This window comes from Leptodactylus fuscus, chromosome 9, assembly GCF_031893055.1.
Source record: "Leptodactylus fuscus isolate aLepFus1 chromosome 9, aLepFus1.hap2, whole genome shotgun sequence".
NCBI classification, from domain to species: Eukaryota; Metazoa; Chordata; class Amphibia; order Anura; family Leptodactylidae; genus Leptodactylus; species Leptodactylus fuscus.
In genome coordinates, this window is record NC_134273.1 from 42,794,261 (window position 1) to 42,815,747 (window position 21,487).

Genomic DNA, 21,487 nt, shown 5'->3' on the forward strand with positions numbered 1-21,487 from the left:
ACGATCTCCTCAGGAAGACCATGCAACCTTACAATTTCTTTAATAAACGCCTCTGATAGTGTCTTGGCACATGGCAGCCTGGAAAACGGGATCAAATGGCACATTTTCGTGAAGCGGTCAACGACTACCCAAATAACCGTGAAACCCTTAGACACCGGAAGGCCCGTGATGAAATCCATAGACAGATGAGTCCAAGGTGCCTTAGGAGGTTTCAATGGATGTAGAAGACCGTGGGGACGGGTATGCGACGCCTTGGCTCTTGCACAGACCGAACAATTTTGAACAAACTGCAAGACATCCTTACTCCACCCTGGCCACCAAAAATTCCTAGACACCAATCTCATGGTCTCTGAAACCCCCGGGTGACCAGCAAGAACCGACTCGTGACACTCCCTCAGGAGACTTTGTCGGAGAGTAGTTGGGACAAAAAGCTTGTTTCTAGGTATCTTGGAAGGTGCAGCGTGTTGCGCTTCGATCAAGGCCTTCTCCAATTTCGCGCCCAATACTGCTACCACCACTCCATCCCCAAGAATAGTGGCAGGCGCCTCTCGTTCCTCCTCAGTCGACATATACCGGGATAAAGCATCAGCCTTAACATTCTTCGAACCCGGCACATAAGTCACGGTAAAATGGAACCGCGCAAAAAATAGAGCCCATCTGGCCTGCTGTGCATTTAATCTCTTCGCCGACCCAAGATAAACCAAATTCTTGTGGTCAGTAAATACCTGGACTGGCCTTCTGGCCCCCTCCCGGAAATGACGCCAATGTTCGAACGCTAGTTTTATTGCCAGTAGTTCCCTATCTCCGATGTCATAATTCCGTTCAGAGGCAGAGAATTTCTTAGAAAAGAAGGCACAGGGATGCGTACCCTCCTCGAACTCTTGAGAAAGTACTGCTCCCACCCCCACCGAGGAGGCATCCACCTCCACTCGGAAGGCCAACCTCTCATCCGGCTGTCTCAAAATGGGAGCGGACGAGAATCGCTTCTTCAATTCTTCAAACGCGGCTAGTGCCTCTGGCGACCACTTAGCACAGTCAGCCCCCTTCTTAGTCAAGTCCGAGATAGGTTTCACAACCTCAGAAAATCCCTTGATAAACTGGCGATAATAGTTGGAGAACCCCAAGAACCGTTGGACCGCCTTTAGGTTCTCGGGTCGCGGCCACTCCAAGACTGCCCTGACCTTCTCAGGGTCCATCTCGAATCCCTTTTCCGATAGGATATAGCCAAGGAAACATAATTTATTGACCGCGAACACACATTTCTCCAGCTTAGCACTTAATTGGTTAACCCTCAGGAGATCTAAAACCTCTCTCACTCTCTCCCAATGAGTCTCCAAATCCGGGGTGTAAATGAGTATATCGTCCAGATAGACCACAACCCCCCTCCCTATGACGGCACTTAGTACATCATTAACAAAATTCTGAAAAAACGCAGGCGCATTGGTTAGACCGAAAGGCATCACAAGATTCTCAAAGTGTCCTAGGGGTGTGTTAAACGCTGTTTTCCACTCATCCCCCTTCTTGATTCTCAGCAAGTTATACGCCCCACGTAAATCTATTTTACTAAACCAGCGGGCTCCCGTAATCTGGCTGAATAGATCCGAGATCAACGGAATGGGATAGGGATTCCGCACCGTGATTTTGTTAATCTCCCTAAAATCCAAACAAGGGCGCAACCCTCCATCTTTCTTCTTTACAAAGAAAAACCCCACTGCTACTGGGGACTTAGATGGGCGAATATGCCCCACCTCTATACTCCCCTCAATATACTCTTTGAGCGCCTCCCTCTCCGGAATAGTGAGATTGTACAACCGTGTCTTGGGTAGCACTGCATTAGGTATAAATTTAATCGAGCAATCATAGGTGCGATGTGGTGGTAATGTCTTGGCTGCCCTTTCCTCAAAGACCTCCCTGAACTCACATATTTCTTGAGGCAAATTGTCTATAGACAAAGACATAACGGATATGGGCAGACATCGACCATTACACCCCTGCCCCCAAGAAACTACTGACTCGGTCTCCCAGTTGATAATAGGGTTATGCTGCTTCAGCCAGGGCCACCCCAACACTACTTGTGCTGGTAACTTAGACAACAAGAACAAGTCAATCTCTTCCCTGTGGCCACCCACAATAAACTCCAAACCCTCCACCTGTTTGGAGATGACAGCTTGCTGTAGAGGGGTCTTATCAATAGCCCACACCGGTATCTGAGACTTCAAGACCAAAGGACTCACCCTTAATTGCTCGCAAAACTCTGAGTCAATAAGGTTGACTGCCGAACCACAATCAACCAAAATCCGGCACTTCTGCCCATTTACCCATCCTTCAAGGGTCAACCCGGCAGTCTGAGTACAGGAAATATGCACACCTCCCTCCTTAGTAGGTTTTCTCCCTTTACCCTCAATAGACCTGGGGTTATTACTCTCCTTGGCGAACCATTCTCTGGAGGGGCATACCCTTGCTACATGTCCCATCCCTCCACACACAAAACAGCGTACTGTGCGGGACCCTTCACTCTTGGGTCTAGCACTTCGCACAGTGGCCCCAATCTGCATGGGTTGGTCCCCCGGGTCCTCTCTAAAAACAGAGAATTGAGGAGGGCTAACCCCCCTAGGACTCTTGTCTCAACGCTCCCGGAGGCGCCGTCCAACTCTAATTGCCAGCTGCATGGCCTCATCTAGATCTCCCGGAACAGGGTGAGAAACCAGATGGTCTTTAACCTGGTCTGAGAGTCCTGTCTCAAACTGACTAAGTAGAGCGGGGTCATTCCAGTGTACTTCTGCTGCCCACCTACGAAACTCTGTGCAATATTTCTCTATAGCGTGATCCCCTTGCACCAAACGTCGTAGGTTACACTCAGCCGTGCGTACCCTGTCTGGGTCGTCATACAGTAACCCCATTGTGGAGAAAAACGCCTCTACTGTTAGTAAGCAAGCTGAGTCGGCTGGTAACGAATGTGCCCAGATGAGGGGATCATCTCTCAATAAAGTAATAATAATCCCAACTCTCTGTACCTCAGAACCGGAGGAAAACGGCCGTAGCCGGAAATACAAAAGACAGTCCTTTTGAAATCGGAAAAAATCTGACCTCTTACCTCGGAAGGGTTCAGGTAAGCTGACTTTTGGCTCCAGAGGCCGACCCACAGGGGCGCTACTCACCTGCCTCTGTATGCCCTCCACCTGAGAGGCTGTGTGTTGAGCCAACTGCTGTAACTGAGATACGTCAGAAGCTTGGATGGCATCCATTCGTAGCTTGATCCCCTCCATCTCAGTGGAAATCTGCTGCACCGCCTGGTACAACTGTTTCAGGTCCGTCATAATGCAAACGAACCTTTTTTTTTTTTTTTTTTTACGGCTGAGTGTACTGTTATGTCAGTCCAGGTAGCTGCAACGGGGCAAAGGAATAGCAGTAGGAAATCTCGCCTTGCACTACTCCCACTAGCTATCCCGGTCCCTGCCTCACGGGTGTGGGTCGGCTGTACTCAGGCTAAGCCTGACCCCGACAGCTCCTCTCTCACTGAAACCGTAGGCCTAGAGGGAAGTGGGAGAAGGAATGCCCTATAAGATCTCTAGGGACTGGAGACTAAAGGGGGTCACCCCTAACGAACAAGTGAAGCTGCTACTGACAGGGACTGACAAGGGTGTGCGCTGACTAACAACACAAGCAGCACACAGGTAACATGTGGGAAAGGATTCCCCTACACCAATATGGGAAGGAACCTTACACTAGGAAACAAACACAGGGAAACTGAGTAGAAATCAAAGGATAAGGCAATTCACTCACACAGTCAATAACACACAGAGGTAGGATTGGTGAACACAGAAGGGAAAACACACACACCAACTAGTTCACCCAAACCTCCCAAATACCAACCACGGAACTTCCTCTATCCCAGAACACCACCTACTCCTCCTGCTAAGGCCTAGCTCTGTAAAAGCGACACTCAGCACAGAACCATGGGAGGCATGGGTTTAAATACAGAGTAGAGACCACTCCTCCCAGGTGCAAATAGGAGGACAGACTAATCAACCAGGAGATAAAGCTGCCTACCAGCAGTGCGCGCGTGTAAGTCAGAAGGTGTGCAGCAATACTCACGACAGGACAACCCCGCAGCGCCAGGATGCCACCCCAGACACTGCGCAGCCAAAAACTCCCCAGGTAAGAAAAATAGAAAGCAATAAACCAAAATACTACTAACATATATATATATATATATATATATATATATATATATATATATATTGTATATTTAATTAAAAAAACAAAACATTAAAACATCTTATCATCAGAAATTAGATCTGGTATGGACATGATAGTGGAAGCCTAGCTCTAGTTGCTATCCTTCACAACAGATTCCCCAGCTTAAATAAAGAACTAATGGCGTGAAATGGGTTGACACTCAGCCCTTATATGTTCATTAAAGGAGTTTCCCAGCCAAGGAAAAAAATTACTGGTGTACAAAATAACAAAAAATAGAGATGAGCGAACACTAAAATGTTCGAGGTTCGAAATTCGAATCGAACAGCCGCTCACTGTTCGTGTGTTCGAACGGGTTTCGAACCCCATTATAGTCTATGGGGAACATATACTCGTTAAGGGGGAAACCCAAATCCGTGTCTGGAGGGTCACCAAGTCCACTATGACACCACAGGAAATGATGCCAACACCTCTGGAATGACACTGGGACAGCAGGGGAAGCATGTCTGGGGGCATCTAACACACCAAAGACCCTCTATTACCCCAACATCACAGCCTAACAACTACACACTTTACACACTCAATACCACCTCTCTGACAGTAGGAAAACACCTTGAAACATGTGTATTTGGCACTTGCAGTGAGGAGAGCTTGTCACCAGCAGTGAATTTGGCCCTTGTAGTAAGTTGAGGTTGGCACCAACATTTGTTTTGAAAATCAGGGTGGATTGAGCCTCTAACCAGCAGAGTTTGGGCAAATTCATGGTGGAGGAAGCCTCTAAAAACCCCAGTTTGGACCAATTCATGGTGGAGGGAGCCTCTAAAAAACCCAGTTTGGACCAATTCATGGTGGAGGGAGCCTCTAAAAAACCCAGTTTGGACCAATTCATGGTGGAGGGAGCCTCTAAACAGCCCAGTTTGGACCAATTCATGGTGGAGGGAGCCTCTAAACAGCCCAGTTTGGGCAAATTCATGGTGGAGGGAGCCTCTAACCAGCCCAGTTTGGGCAAATTCATGGTGGAGGGAGCCTCTAAAAACCCCCGTTTGGACCAATTCATGGTGGAGGGAGCCTCTAAACAGCCCAGTTTGGGCAAATTCATGGTGGAGGGAGCCTCTAAAAACCCCAGTTTGGACCAATTCATGGTGGAGGGAGCCTCTAAAAACCCCAATTTGGACCAATTCATGGTGGAGGGAGCCTCTAAAAAACCCAGTTTGGACCAATTCATGGTGGAGGGAGCCTCTAAACAGCCCAGTTTGGGCAAATTCATGGTGGAGGGAGCCTCTAAAAACCCCAGTTTGGACCAATTCATGGTGGAGGGAGCCTCTAAAAACCCCAGTTTGGACCAATTTATGGTGGAGGGAGCCTCTAAAACCCCCAGTTTGGACCAATTCATGGTGGAGGGAGCCTCTAAAAAACCCAGTTTGGACCAATTCATGGTGGAGGGAGCCTCTAACCAGCCCAGTTTGGACCAATTCATGGTGGAGGGAGCCTCTAAAAACCCCAGTTTGGACCAATTCATGGTGGAGGGAGCCTCTAAAAACCCCAATTTGGACCAATTCATGGTGGAGGGAGCCTCTAACCAGCTCAGTTTGGACCAATTCATGGTGGAGGGAGCCTCTAACCAGCCCAGTTTGGGCAAATTAATGGTGGAGGGAGCCTCTAAAAACCCCAATATGGACCAATTCATGGTGGAGGGAGCCTCTAAACAGCCCAGTTTGGGCAAATTCATGGTGGAGGGAGCCTCTAAAAACCCCAGTTTGGACCAATTCATGGTGGAGGGAGCCTCTAAAAAACCCAGTTTGGACCAATTCATGGTGGAGGGAGCCTCTAACCAGCCCAGTTTGGACCAATTCATGGTGGAGGGAGCCTCTAAAAACCCCAGTTTGGACCAATTCATGGTGGAGGGAGCCTCTAAACAGCCCAGTTTGGACCAATTCATGGTGGAGGGAGCCTCTAAAAACCCCAATTTGGACCAATTCATGGTGGAGGGAGCCTCCAACCAGCCCAGTTTGGACCAATTCATGGTGGAGGGAGCCTCTAAAAACCCCAGTTTGGACCAATTCATGGTGGAGGGAGCCTCTAAACAGCCCAGTTTGGACCAATTCATGGTGGAGGGAGCCTCTAAAAACCCCAATTTGGACCAATTCATGGTGGAGGGAGCCTCTAACCAGCCCAGTTTGGACCAATTCATGGTGGAGGGAGCCTCTAACCAGCCCAGTTTGGGCAAATTCATGGTGGAGGGAGCCTCTAAAAACCCCAGTTTGGACCAATTCATGGTGGAGGGAGCCTCTAAAAACCCCAGTTTGGACCAATTCATGGTGGAGGGAGCCTCTAAAAAACCCAGTTTGGACCAATTCATGGTGGAGGGAGCCTCTAACCAGCCCAGTTTGGGCAAATTCATGGTGGAGGGAGCCTCTAAAAACCCCAGTTTGGACCAATTCATGGTGGAGGGAGCCTCTAAAAACCCCAGTTTGGACCAATTCATGGTGGAGGGAGCCTCTAAAAACCCCAGTTTGGACCAATTCATGGTGGAGGGAGCCTCTAAAAAACCCAGTTTGGACCAATTCATGGTGGAGGGAGCCTCTAACCAGCCCAGTTTGGACCAATTCATGGTGGAGGGAGCCTCTAAACAGCCCAGTTTGGGCAAATTCATGGTGGAGGGAGCCTCTAACCAGCCCAGTTTGGACCAATTCATGGTGGAGGGAGCCTCTAAAAACCCCAGTTTGGACCAATTCATGGTGGAGGGAGCCTCTAAAAACCCCAGTTTGGACCAATTCATGGTGGAGGGAGCCTCTAAAAAACCCAGTTTGGACCAATTCATGGTGGAGGGAGCCTCTAAACAGCCCAGTTTGGGCAAATTCATGGTGGAGGGAGCCTCTAAAAACTCCAGTTTGGACCAATTCATGGTGGAGGGAGCCTCTAAAACCCCCAGTTTGGACCAATTCATGGTGGAGGGAGCCTCTAAACAGCCCAGTTTGGACCAATTCATGGTGGAGGGAGCCTCTAAAAACCCCAATTTGGACCAATTCATGGTGTAGGGAGCCTCTAACCAGCCCAGTTTGGACCAATTCATGGTGGAGGGAGCCTCTAACCAGCCCAGTTTGGGCAAATTCATGGTGGAGGGAGCCTCTAAAAACCCCAATTTGGACCAATTCATGGTGGAGGGAGCCTCTAAACAGCCCAGTTTTGGCAAATTCATGGTGGAGGGAGCCTCTAAAAACCCCAGTTTGGACCAATTCATGGTGGAGGGAGCCTCTAACCAGCCCAGTTTGGACCAATTCATGGTGGAGGGAGCCTCTAACCAGCAGAGTTGTGGGAAAGCAGGGTGGAGGGAGCCTCTAACCAGCAGAGTTGGTGGAAATCAGGGTGGAGGGAGCCTCTAACCAGCAGAGTTGGGGGAAATCATGTTGGAGGGAGCCTAGTATTAGCAGAATTGTGCAACGCTTATGGTGGATGAGTATGAGGATGCGGAGGAATTGGAGAGGTTGAGTACAGACATGGAGTTTCATGTTGGGGTGCTTTACACAGGTGGGCACAAAAATGAAGGCTCTATCCAGTGGTGGTTCATTTTTATCAAAGTGAGCCGGTCGGCACTCTCAGCTGACAGACGGGTGCGCTTGTCAGTGATGATGCCACCGGCTGCACTGAACACCCTCTCAGATAGGACGCTGGCGGCAGGACAGGACAGCACCTCCAAGGCATATAGGGCAAGTTCAAGCCACAGGTCCAACTTCGACACCCAATACGTGTAGGGCGCAGAGGGGTCGGAGAGGACAGGGCTGTGGTCGGAAAGGTATTCCCGCAACATGCGCCTATACTTCTCACGCCTGGTGACACTAGGACCCTCTGTGGCGGCACTTTGGCGAGGGGGTGCCATCAAGGTGTCCCAGACCTTAGACAGTGTGCCCCTCGTTTGTGTGGACCGGTGAGAACTTGGTCGCCTACTGGAGGAACTGTCCTCCCTGCCGCCAACGTCACATGCTGGAAACATCTCCATCATATTCTGCACCAATTGCCTGTGGCAAGCATTGATGCGATTGGCCCTCCCCTCTACCGGAATAAAAGACGAGATGTTGTTTTTATACCGGGGGTCAAGGATAGCAAAGATCCAGTACTGGTTGTCCTCCATGATTTTGACAATACGCTTGTCGGTTGTAAAGCACCCCAACATGAACTCAGCCATGTCTGCCACAGTGTTAGTTGGCATGACTCCTCTGGCCCCACCGGAAAGTTCAATCTCCATTTCCTCCTCATCCTCCATGTCTACCCATCCGCGCTGCAACAATGGGACGATTCGAAGTTGCCCGGAAGCCTCCTGTATCACCATCACATCATCGGACAACTCTTCTTCCTCCTCCTCCTCCTCCTCCTCCTCCATTAAACGCAGTGAAGCGGACAGATGTGTGGACCTACTCTCCAGCTGTGATGGATCGGATGCTATCCCTAACTCCTCTGTGTGATCTGAGTTATCCCTGATGTCAATCAGGGATTCTCTCAGAACACACAAGAGCGGGATTGTAAGGCTCACCATCGCATCCTCAGAGCTCACCCTCCTTGTGGACTCCTCAAACACCCGTAGGATGTCACAAAGGTCTCTCATCCATGGCCACTCATGGATGAGAAACTGAGGCAGCTGACTTTGTGGCACCCTAGGGTTTTGTAGCTGGTATTCCATCAAAGGTCTCTGCTGCTCAACCACTCTATTCAACATCTGAAACGTTGAGTTCCAGCGTGTGGGGACGTCGCACAAAAGCCGGTGTTGTGGCACATGCAGGCGTTGCTGGAGAGATTTTAAGCTAGCAGCGGCTACTGTCGACTTGCGAAAGTGGGCGCACATGCGCCGCACTTTCACCAGTAGCTCTGGAACATTGGGGTAGCTCTTTAGGAAACGTTGCACCACTAGGTTGAAGACGTGGGCCAGGCATGGAACATGTTGGAGTCCGGCAAGCTCCAGAGCTGCTACCAGGTTCCGGCCGTTATCACAAACGACCATGCCTGGGCCCAGGTGCAGCGGCTCAAACCATATTGCCGTCTCATCGAGGAGGGCATCCCTCACCTCGGAGGCAGTGTGCTGTCTGTCCCCCAAGCTGATCAGCTTCAGCACAGCCTGCTGACGTCTACCAACGCCAGTGCTGCAACGTTTCCAACTCGTAGCTGGGGTCAATCTAACAGCGGAGGAGGAGGCGGTGGCGGAGGAGGAGGCGGTGGCGGAGGAGGAGGCGGTAGAGGAGGAGGAGGGGGGTGTTCTTCTCGTGTCCCTGCCAGAAATGTTAGGCGGGGAGACGAGGTACACCGGGCCAGTTTGGGAAGCAGTCCCAGCCTCAACTACATTCACCCAGTGTGCCGTCAGTGAAATGTAGCGTCCCTGTCCGCATGCACTTGTCCACGCGTCGGTGGTCAAGTGGACCTTTGTGCAAAGCGCGGAACTAAGGGCCCGCCTGATGTTGAGTGACACGTGCTGGTGCAAGGCGGGGACGGCACACCGGGAGAAGTAGTGACGGCTAGGGACGGCATAGCGAGGTGCCGCAGTTGCCATCAGGTCCAGGAAGGTGGGAGTTTCAACAAGCCGGAACGCCAACATCTCCTGGGCCAGCAGTTTAGCGATGTTGGCGTTCAAGGCTTGCGCGTGTGGGTGGTTAGCAGTGTATTTCTGCCGCCGCTCCAATGTCTGAGAGATGGTGGGTTGTTGTAAAGAAGCGCCTGATGGTGCCTTTGATGGTGCAGGAGAAGGAGATAAGACAGGAACAGGGGAGGATGAGGGAGAAGTCAACAAAGTGGCGGAGGCAGATGAAGTGGTGTCCTGGCTCGTCCTCTGGAGTGCATCGCCAGCACAGTCAGCAGTGGCAGTGGCAGAGGCAGAGGCAGTGGCAGAGGCAGTGGCAGTGGCGTGAACGGCAGGCGGCCTTTGTCCTGCCGTTGCTGCCTGCCACTGATTCCAGTGCTTGGATTCCAAATGACGGCGCATTGAAGTGGTGGACAGGTTGCTCTTCTCAGAGCCCCTAATCCATTTCGAGAGGCAAATTGTGCAGACAACACTATATCTGTCCTCGGCGCATTCCTTGAAAAAACTCCACACCTTCGAGAAACGTGCCCTCGAGGTGGGAGTTTTTCGGGGCTGGGTACGAACTGGAACATCTTGGGAGATTCCGGGTGTGGCCTGGCTTCGCCTAAGCTGCTGACCTCTGCCTCTGCCTCTAGCTACCCTTTTTGGTGCTGCACTTGCCTCAACATCCACACTACTTTCCCCGCTTGACATCCCCCCTGTCCAGGTCGGGTCAGTGTCCTCATCATCCACCACTTCCTCTTCCAACTCCTGTCTCATCTCCTCCTCCCGCACAATGCGCCGGTCAACTGGATGCCCTGACGGCAACTGCGTCACATCATCGTCGATGAGGGTGGGTTGCTGGTCATCCACCACCAAATCGAACGGAGATGGAGGAGACTCTAGTGTTTGAGCATCTGGACACAGATGCTCCTCTGTTAGGTTCGTGGAATCGTGACGTGGAGAGGCAGGTTGAGGGACAATGAAAGGAGCGGAGAACAGCTCTGGGGAGCAGGGACAGTTGGGGTTATTGTTCTGTGAAGCTTGGGAATTTTGGGAGGAAGGAGGACAAGACTGTTGGGTAATAGGAGGAGAGGAGGCAGAGTCTGACTGGCTGCTGGACAATGTGCTGTAAGCGTTCTCTGACAGCCATTGCAAGACCTGTTCCTGGTTCTCGGGCCTACTAAGGTTTGTACCCTGCAGTTTAGTTAATGTGGCAAGCAACCCTGGCACTGTGGAGTGGCGCAATGCTTGCTGCCCCACAGGAGTAGGCACGGGACGCCCTGTGGCTTCACTGCTACCTTGCTCCCCAGAACCATTCCCCCGACCTCGCCCACGGCCTCGTCCACGTCCCTTTCCGGGAGCCTTGCGCATTTTGAATTCCCAGTTAGAAATTGCCACTATATACCAGTAGCAAAAATTGTGGGTGCACGTAACCCCAATATATTCTTTGAATTCCCAGTCAGACAATGGCACTATATACCAGTAGCAAGAAATGAGGGTATTTATAACCCCAATATATTCTTTGAATTACCAGTCAGAAACTGGCACTATATGGCAGTAGCAAGAAATGAGGGTATTTATAACCCCAATATATTCTTTGAATTCCCAGTCAGACAATGGCACTGTATACCAGTAGTAAAAATTGTGGGTGCACGTAACCCCAATATATTCTTTGAATTACCAGTCAGAAACTGGCACTATATGGCAGTAGCAAGAAATGAGGGTATTTGTAACCCCAATATATTCTTTGAATTCCCAGTCAGAAACTGGCACTGTATACCAGTAGTAAAAATTGTGGGTGCACGTAACCCCAATATATTCTTTGAATTCCCAGTCAGACAATGGCACTATATACCAGTAGCAAGAAATGAGGGTATTTATAACCCCAATATATTCTTTGAATTCCCAGTCAGAAACTGGCACTATATGGCAGTAGCAAGAAATGAGGGTATTTATAACCCCAATATATTCTTTGAATTCCCAGTCAGACAATGGCACTGTATACCAGTAGTAAAAATTGTGGGTGCACGTAACCCCAATATATTCTTTGAATTACCAGTCAGAAACTGGCACTATATGGCAGTAGCAAGAAATGAGGGTATTTGTAACCCCAATATATTCTTTGAATTACCAGTCAGAAACTGGCACTATATGGCAGTAGCAAGAAATGAGGGTATTTATAACCCCAATATATTCTTTGAATTCCCAGTCAGACAATGGCACTATATACCAGTAGCAAGAAATGAGGGTATTTATAACCCCAATATATTCTTTGAATTCCCAGTCAGACAATGGCACTGTATACCAGTAGTAAAAATTGTGGGTGCACGTAACCCCAATATATTCTTTGAATTCCCAGTCAGAAACTGGCACTATATGGCAGTAGCAAGAAATGAGGGTATTTATAACCCCAATATATTCTTTGAATTCCCAGTCAGACAATGGCACTGTATACCAGTAGTAAAAATTGTGGGTGCACGTAACCCCAATATATTCTTTGAATTACCAGTCAGAAACTGGCACTATATGGCAGTAGCAAGAAATGAGGGTATTTGTAACCCCAATATATTCTTTGAATTCCCAGTCAGAAACTGGCACTGTATACCAGTAGTAAAAATTGTGGGTGCACGTAACCCCAATATATTCTTTGAATTACCAGTCAGAAACTGGCACTATATGGCAGTAGCAAGAAATGAGGGTATTTGTAACCCCAATATATTCTTTGAATTCCCAGTCAGAAACTGGCACTGTATACCAGTAGTAAAAATTGTGGGTGCACGTAACCCCAATATATTCTTTGAATTACCAGTCAGAAACTGGCACTATATGGCAGTAGCAAGAAATGAGGGTATTTGTAACCCCAATATATTCTTTGAATTACCAGTCAGAAACTGGCACTGTATACCAGTAGTAAAAATTGTGGGTGCACGTAACCCCAATATATTCTTTGAATTCCCAGTAAGACAATGGCACTATATACCAGTAGCAAGAAATGAGGGTATTTATAACCCCAATATATTCTTTGAATTCCCAGTCAGACAATGGCACTGTATACCAGTAGTAAAAATTGTGGGTGCACGTAACCCCAATATATTCTTTGAATTCCCAGTCAGAAACTGGCACTATATGGCAGTAGCAAGAAATGAGGGTATTTATAACCCCAATATATTCTTTGAATTCCCAGTCAGACAATGGCACTGTATACCAGTAGTAAAAATTGTGGGTGCACGTAACCCCAATATATTCTTTGAATTACCAGTCAGAAACTGGCACTATATGGCAGTAGCAAGAAATGAGGGTATTTGTAACCCCAATATATTCTTTGAATTCCCAGTCAGAAACTGGCTCTGTATACCAGTAGTAAAAATTGTGGGTGCACGTAACCCCAATATATTCTTTGAATTCCCAGTCAGACAATGGCACTATATACCAGTAGCAAGAAATGAGGGTATTTATAACCCCAATATATTCTTTGAATTACCAGTCAGAAACTGGCACTATATGGCAGTAGCAAGAAATGAGGGTATTTATAACCCCAATATATTCTTTGAATTCCCAGTCAGACAATGGCACTATATGGCAGTAGCAAAAATAGTGGGTGTATATAGCCCCAATTCTATTGCTAGGGGACATGCAGGGTATTTCTGGGGTGAAGGTGGGGGGGCACACCGTTGGAACGGGTATCGGGGGTATATATCGGGTATACGGGAATACACTGACAGTGTATTCCATTCAGGATCCTGGGAAAGCTGGGTTGCGGCGATTGAGCCCGTCAGTGCCACGTTACACTGACAAGCTTCTCCCTGGAATTTAGCTCTTACAAGAGCTGTTGTGGTTGTCTTCTCCTTCCTATCCTAGCCTGTCCCTGCCTACCTAGAATCTAAGCCCTAGCTAGCTGGGCGGAAACCTCCGTCCTCGGTGAATTGCAAGCTCAGAATGACGCGAACCTGGGCGTCGCTGTTCTTTTAAATTAGAGGTCACATGTTTTCGGCAGCCAATGGGTTTTGCCTACTTTTCTCAACGTCACCGGTGTCGTAGTTCCTGTCCCACCTACCCTGCGCTGTTATTGGAGCAAAAAAGGCGCCAGGGAAGGTGGGAGGGGAATCGAGTAATGGCGCACTTTACCACGCGGTGTTCGATTCGAACATGCCGAACAGCCTAATATCCGATCGAACATGAGTTCGATAGAACACTGTTCGCTCATCTCTAACAAAAAAGTCATAATTTAATGATCCCATCCCCTGCCATTCCTTACTACCTGTTAAAGTGATGGTGTCTTTACACAGAGACATGCGAGTACTGCAGCCAGGGATGCTTTAACTATAGGGCCAATGTTACAGCCGCACTGGGCCTTATGAATGCGGGTGCTCCCTCAGCTGCCTTGATTCGAGCAGGACAGTCCCACATTTCAGGTGCTGTCCCGCTGTTCCGGACAGTAGGCAGTTTTTTCAACTCTATCTAACTCAGAGCCTGTAGGTTTGTGTGAATGAAGTTCGCTAAGTATTCTTTTTTTAATTTATTTAACAATATAACATTTGCGGTTGAGGGGGCAGGGGAAATTAAATTATGGGGGGGGGGGCATTGAGAGCACCACTTTCAAAAAGTTTGCACATGCCGCCCATTGCATTAAAATGACCCTGACTTTAGCCAATCATCCTAGTAGGAATTAGAGACCAGTGGGATTCCAAGAAGCATCCGGGACTGATGAGCATCACCTTTTATATTTTTCTACACTATTCTTAGATGAGTTCACATTTTATTCTTCGCTGGGCAGCTCCTTTAACATGGGCTGACAAATTTTGTTGTAGCTGAACGAAAGGGGTTTTATGTCTAAATGTAAAATAAATACATTAAAAAAACTACTTACTTTATAGATTCTCTTTTTCTATGCAGTTCATGTTACATTAATTCCCAGTGCAAACTGCATGTGATGACTAATTTGGGACCCCCTCCTTTAAATTGCAGGAGGCGCTGCTTAGCGGCCGCATTTAGTGCCCACTACTTCTAGCATTTGATGACATCACTTTGCACATGACATTATTATTTTAGTAGGCTTTTGGATTTCTGATTCTATTATGCTAACAACCACAACAATTGATAAAAATATGAGGATAACTTGCCCACGGTAAGTTACCCGCAGCTGTCAGAATAGGAGCTGCCCAATATTAGCAGCTCTCCACTCTGGCTCACAGCTCCGGCATATGGGACGGGGGTTGTGTGTTTCACATCCTTTGAAATAAAGCAAATAGAGTAGGATATTATAGCATTTTATTGCAACCATTGAAATCATTTGTGTGAATAAACACCGCAATCCACACAACATAATGATGCATATGAGACCCTGCAAATTTAGAGGTGGTGCTGCATTCTGGTAGTGCATTCTACTTTTCAATTAATGTATTATATTTTTATTCTTTATCAAATACCATCTGTCACTCACCAGTTCAGGGGTAAGAATTTCTTACTCGGGTGTATGAAAATGGGTTAAAGATTCTTTTTTTTTTTATATGGAACAGGTAGTGTAGTTGGAATTTTTCCATTACAGTGACAAAATTACAACTACTCAGATACTTTCTTTAAAAAAAAAAAAATTCAAACAGGCTCTATAAAAATAAAATGTGGAATTTTATTGGTCACTATAGGGATCAGTGTTTATGGCCACAATTTTGGTGTAATAAATAAGAATTTTGGCTTAATCCTAGATTGCACTACTGGTTTCAGGGGAAAATCAGGCAATGATCTACAAGGAGCTCCATTCCTAATGGTGGCTCTAAAGCAAGTTACCCTTTTCCACTAATGAGCACTTATTTGTATATTCCAACAAACTTTGCATAAATCAATAGGACATTGTGTGTACACGAGGATTAATATTTTATTTGGTCATTATATTTTTCCAATTTTCCCCTTTGCAGTTTGCATTCTCCTCTGATGTGTGGAGACTAGCAGTCATACACTTCACACAGTGAATGGAGGCAAATCTGCTCTACAGCGATCTCTCCCTTACTCTGAAACAGCCTCAGCGCCATGCAGGACATATGCAGACACGTACTGGCCTATACTGATATGAATAAAGCTTATTGGTTGTGATAGAAAATTCCTCTTTATCTGCAGCATCACACATCTTTTCTTCTGCTTTCACACTCATTCCTTCTCCGTCCCCTCTCCATAGATATCTATATACACTTATTTATCCGAGTTATGAGACCTGCCATTTGTCTCCAAATGGCTAAGGCGGAGATTTTCAGTGATAGCTATTTTTGCAGAGGGTGGGGGAGCACGAAAAGAGCAGATAGAAGAATTTTTCTTTAAGCAAAGTTTGTTGAAGATTTAGTATTATCATATTTCTATTTTTTTCAGGCAGTTCTAAGTAGTTCTAATCTGCACATTTTCTCTACTAGAATATTGTAATTTACATTTAAAGGGACATTCTAATCTCACATATTTTGGTTCATCCACAGTTCTTTCCATTAATACCTATGAGAGTTCTGAAAACAGCCAAGGCTGCCTACTCAGCTATTTTTGGAACTCCCATAGAAACAAATGAGCGGCTGCCAAACTTGGACATTCAGACTTAATGCTGCGATTTTCAGTACCTACAAGGTGAATGGGATTCTGGCTAATCCCATCCATACAAAATGCAGTGTTTTTGAAAATCGCAGCATGTCATATACTGTATATCTGTGGAATCGCTGCCATTTTCCATATAGCTATAATAAGGGCAGAAAGTCTTTGCGTTTCTGACACATTTTTTCCTAAGCTTTCTTATTTGCTGCTTTCTGCTATCTAGGTCCTAGTCTAAATCTATCTCTGCTGAGGGAGCAGGAGCAACTGGAAGAGCAAGAGGGAGATGAGGAGGATGAGGTAGATGACCCAGACATACCATGGCAATATGCAGTGGAGATGGATGCAGGCAGTCCCTCGGAGTCACTTGTGTAAATGGCTTGATGCATGCTCAATTGCTTATACAGTGATAGCCGAATTGTCACCATTCGGCAAAGGGGTGACTACTGGACCTCCTCCATGTTAGACCCTCACTACCGGGGAAAAATGGGGGCCTTTCTTACACCCGCTGAGAGAGAGAACAAACTGAACTACTATAGAGACATGCTATATAGCAAGTTGGCCTCTGCCTATCTGCGCCATCGTCCATCCTCTCACATGTATGACGGGGGGCTCTGAACGCTCAACATGCACTGGCATGGCAGCTGGGGGTGGCAGGAGCAGCATCAGCTCCATCAGCAGCAGCCTGAGCCTAGAGCTGCTGATGAGCAGCTTTCTTCACCCACATAGTGAAGAAGCTGCTCATTAGCAGCTAGACACAGAACTTGAACCAGCAGGTCGTGGCATACTAAGAGTACACCCAGCCACCCCTTGTGGAAGATCTGCTGGACTTCTGGGCAGCCAAACTGGATTTTTTGCCGCAACTATCCTGCCCAGCCAGTAGTGTGCCATCAGAGTGGGTGTTTAGTGTGGAGAGGGCCATAGTTACCCCAAGGAGAACTCACCTGTCCAACCAAAATTTGGAGAGACTCACCTTTGTGAGATGAATCAGACGTGGATCAACCAGGATTTCCACTCACCAATGCCTGATGCAGCAGATTAAATGATCCATGCTGCCTCACCACACGCTGTCAATGGGTCACTGTGTGGCCTCCTAAGGTGGTTTCTACTTCCACATTATATCAACTTGTCACTCTGTCGCCTACTCACACCAGTGCCACCTCCGTACTCTGCCACTGGGTGACTTTATAGGCTCATGCCGCTGCAACCTTCACACTGTATGGCCTCATAAGGCTGCTGCAGCCTTCACACTCTGCCACTGGTCACTGTATGGCCTCATACAGCTACTGCAACCTCAACACTCTGCCACTGGGTAACTTTATAGGCTCCTCACACCGCGGCATCCTTCACACTCTGCCACTGGGTGACTGTATAGGCTCCTCACGCTGCTGCAACCTTCACACTGTATGGCCTCATACAGCTACTGCAACCTCAACACTCTGCCACTGGGTCACTGTATGGCCTCATAAGGCTGCTGCAACTTCCACACTCTGCCACTGTGGCCAAATAAGTGAGGTGTGCAGCGGTTCTAAGAGCAAAGTCTGTCATATACATGTCATACTTGCTCACTGTATTGTTTGACTACCACAGCAGACTCCCCATGTATGTTACTGCAAAGCACAGTGTTCTAGACTACTATACAGGCTCTCTACAGTCAGGAAATAGATGTTTCTTAACGTTATTCGCCGCACATCAATTCAGAAAGAATCAAATCTTTGTTGGAAAGCCGGAGAAGTGACCAAATCGAATTTTCCAAAACTTCGCTCATCTCTAATCTTGACCATGTGTTCATTTGACAGACTGCCTTCACCAAGTATTCCTTGGGCCACTGCATGATCCCAAAATACTTCTTTAAAGGGGTTGTCTGGGATAAACTACCAGTTAAACCCTAAACTAAACCCCCTCCGCCCCGTCTAACTTCTAATTTACTTTAATTATTAAAAAAATGTATAATTACCCATATCCCTGGAGCAGCCACCCCAGAAACAGTTTCTGATAATCCAGTGATGTTCCGTTTCACTGCTTCCGAAATGGAACATCACCAGTATTCTTACTCCCCCCCCCAACCACATCGATAAGTTCATGTCTCCTCCTCTCTTGAAGTGCTTGTGCAGTCTTGACGTGACTGCAAGACATGCGCAGCAGAGACGGCACTCCCTCTCTACTGCGCAGGCCTCACAGTTACTACCAGTCTGTGCACAGCGTCTTCATCCTGCACACAGTAAAGAAGAAAGGAGGAGCCATCTCACAGATCGGAAGCTAGGTAAGAAAAATGCTATCAGGGTGGGGTGGTAGGCTTAGTTACTTGAGAAGAGCTAGGACTGGGCAGGATAGCTTAGCGTGGCTTAGCTAGGGAGACAGGGAGGGGAGTTAACGGAGTAATGCTGGGTTCACACCACCGCTTGATTTACTTTTTCAGGTTTCCGTCTTCTGCAGACAGAAGATGGAAACCTGTCAGACTGTGTCCAGCCGTGAGTGCCGGTGAGTGTTTTGTGCTCTCCGCGGCTAAACCGTCCTGCATGTCCGACTTTGTGTCCAGTTAAAAAAAAAAACGGTTTTGCCGCAGAGAGCACAAAACGCCCACCGGTGCTCACGGCTGAACACTTTTCAAACCCATTCAAATGAATGGGTTTGAAAAATGACTGCAGGTTTCCGTCTCCTGTCCAGTTTCGGGCAGGAAAAGGAAACCTGCATAACGGAGACCCGGGTCGCAGACGTGAAAGAGACCTAAGAGGAGAGGAGAGCAGTGACAGGGACGTAGTGTGGAAGGTACACAGAAAGTTACATAGTAGAACTGGACACAAAGTCCTGCATGTCCGACTTTGTGTCCGGTTAAAAAAAACGTTATCGCCGCGGACAGGCACAAAACGCTCACGGGCGGTCACTTTGCAAACCCATTCAAGTGAATGGGTTTGAAAACTGACTGTCGGTTTCCGTCTCCTGTCCAGTTTATCAGGCAGAAGACAGAAACCTGCAAAGCGGAGACCAGACGCAGGTGTGAACCTGCCCTCACACTCAATTTTTCATACAATTTTAAAAGCAGAAAACATGACGGATATAAAAGAGAGTAGAAGTGTCCTGCTCAGTCTTGCTGTGGATTCCATGGCTCAGGACTACCTGCAGATTCTGCCCATTCATCTGGACTTAATCAGCAGCGGAAAGAATCCCCCAGCGAAAACAGGAGCGAGCCAAACCCAATCAGTGGCGTAACTACCGGGGTAGCAGGGGAAGCGGCTGCCACAGGGCCCAGGACATGAGGGGCCCTACGACAGTCGATACCCCTGCGTTTTTTTTCTTTTCTTAACAGGCCCTATTTACTTACCGATCCTGGCAGTGGCCGGGATGGGTAAGAGAAACCATGGGCCCCATAAACATCATTATTATACTCAGGGGGTCTTTTCAAACCCCCGAGTATAATGATCGGAGGTCCAGGGTAGGTAAAGTAACATAAAAAAACATGTTACTTACCTGAAAAGACCCCAGAGTATAATAATTGTTCATGGGTGTCCACAGTGGAGCATAATAGTGTGTATAGGGGCCACTATTGGGCATAATACTGTGTGCAGGGGCCACTATGGGGCATAATACTGTGTGCAGGGGCCACTATGGGGCATAATACTGTGTGCAGGAGCCACTATGGGGTATAATACTGTGTGCAGGGGCCACTATGGGTTATAATACTGTGTGCTCAGGAATGTGTGTGTGTGTGTGTGTGTGTGTGTGTGGGGGGGGTCAGTTGGAGCCTTCGGTGGGCATCGGTCGGGAGGGGGGGGGCATATCAAAAGTTCGCCATTGGGCCCCGCCAGTTACACCACTGTCAAGAATGGCTACAAAAGGAATGGGAAATTTATATAAAGCTCTTATACTTCTAGTTTACACTCACTCCATTCCTGGCTTTGGCTCAAAAAACCACAACAAAATCTGCAACAAAAAAAGCTGCATGTCTGCATTGTGGGGCCTCAGCCTGATTGTGTTTTCTTGAGACATAAATAAATAAAGCTGCTATTTTTATGCAGTTTTTTGGGACAAAGCCAATAGTGAATCCAGCATATCCCTCCTTTACATTTCCATCTCCTGGCTCTTAAATTAAAAAAAAAAGAAAAACTGCATTTTTTTTTTTGTAAAAAAACACCTTAAGGGTGCATGCACACTGAGTAACGCCGGGCGTGTATGAGAGCCGTACACGCCGGCATTACAGCAGACTGCTGAACACTTCCCATTCACTTCAATGGGAGCGCTCGTAACAGCGGCGTTTACGAGCGCTCCCATTGAAGTGAATGAGAAGTGTTCGGCAGCCCTGCTGTAACGCCGGCGTGTACGGCTCTCATACACGCCCGGCGTTACTCAGTGTGCATGCACCCTAAGGCCAGGGCCCTATGGACCTCTATTTGCCTGCAGCGGAAATGGGCAGGCAAAAATTGCGGCGTTTTACAGTTTGTGGTTTTGGAGATCTCAGCATGTCAATTATACCTACAGAAATGCTGGAGGGTTCCCCATAGGTATAATTGTAACAGAAGGTCTGCAGAGGAAAACTGATGAACTTTCTGTCTAAAGTGCTGTGGAAAGACCCATCATGCGTTGCCGCCGCAGTTTTTCCCGCTGTGCTTTTTTGCTGCGGGATGTCCCGTGGGGCCTTGGCCTAAGAATATGTCCAGATGAAAAATACATGCAGCAAATTAACCGCTACAAACTTGCTGATTTTTTTACAGTAGTCACCTATAACAAAAAACCTGCAGCACAAATTTACCTTCGATGCACTTTTCAAGTTGCTTGAACTTTCAGGCTTTGCAGTGCTAAGCAGTGGCGTAACTACCGGGGTAGCAGGGGTAGCGGCTGCCACAGGGCCTGGGACATTAGGGGGCCCGGCGACAGCCGCTACCCCTGCACAGGGTCGGATTGTCCTCATTTTGCCAGGGGGCAAAATTGTCGGGGGCCTGATCGTACACCTAACCAATGCATTTGCCTCCACACACACGGGCCCCCATTAGCTGATGCTGAACATGGTGTCCTCCCGATATATAGGGAAAGTACATACCGGAGTACACCATGTGCAGCTTCAGCATCAGCTAATGGCTGCTTGTAATCCATTCACTTATCTGCAGCAGCTATGGCTGTTTTCCTATGAAGTCTCATCCCTGCTGCCTGGACTTCCTCCCTCCCCTCACAGTGAGTCGTCTCTCACAT